The sequence below is a fragment of the Rutidosis leptorrhynchoides genome, chromosome 8, assembly GCF_046630445.1.
Source record: "Rutidosis leptorrhynchoides isolate AG116_Rl617_1_P2 chromosome 8, CSIRO_AGI_Rlap_v1, whole genome shotgun sequence".
Taxonomy (NCBI): domain Eukaryota; kingdom Viridiplantae; phylum Streptophyta; class Magnoliopsida; order Asterales; family Asteraceae; genus Rutidosis; species Rutidosis leptorrhynchoides.
In genome coordinates this window covers 276806014-276806802 of record NC_092340.1, presented here as the reverse complement: position 1 = coordinate 276806802, position 789 = coordinate 276806014, and positions in this window count along the sequence as shown.

Here is a 789-nt window from a genome sequence, read left to right as displayed (position 1 = left end):
TTTCCCGACCCATATGAACCTGTGAGAAAACTAACAAATAAGGTATACTACAATCACCACAAATCAGCCCCAATTCTGTCCCAAATCAGCAAATACAAATTAATTGAGCACACACAATACACACGAGACTTTTTACGTGGAAAACCTCTCAAAATCGAGAGTAAAAACCACGGGACTCGTAAGCCACTTAATGTTCCACTATCATCAACAAGAGAGCAATACAATAATCCTTCTCTAGCTCAACTAGAGGTATACAACATCATCATACTCTTGAACAACAATAATCAACAAGTATATGAAGAAATTAAAGACAAAAGATGAACAACACTACCCCAAAAACTGCTACTGTTCCAGCAGCGAAAATACGAGCTACAGACCTTTTTAGACGAATTCAACGGTTGAAAAACCTTGGCACTGATGTCAAGAAGACACAGTCCAAAATTGGAGAAGATTCAACGGTCGGATCTCCGGGGATCGTCTCTTTTCTGAGCTACTGTACATAAAAACGGAAATTTGAGGTTTCTCTCTTTTTCTTGATTACTTTTTGATCTCTCTCCCTCTTGATAGATCAAAGAATAGCTGCACACAACTGATTCAAATAATGCACCCAGATGTTGACCAAGTCAAACTTCATCTTGGGCCTATTTTGTTGGGCTTGAGCCTTTCACATTAATTGGAAACCAATAACCCAACACCACTGATATACCTCGAGCCTTAAATATGGTTTATTTTGTATAAATTAATAACTATAATGAGCTTACATTATATAGATGACTATACAGGTTCGTG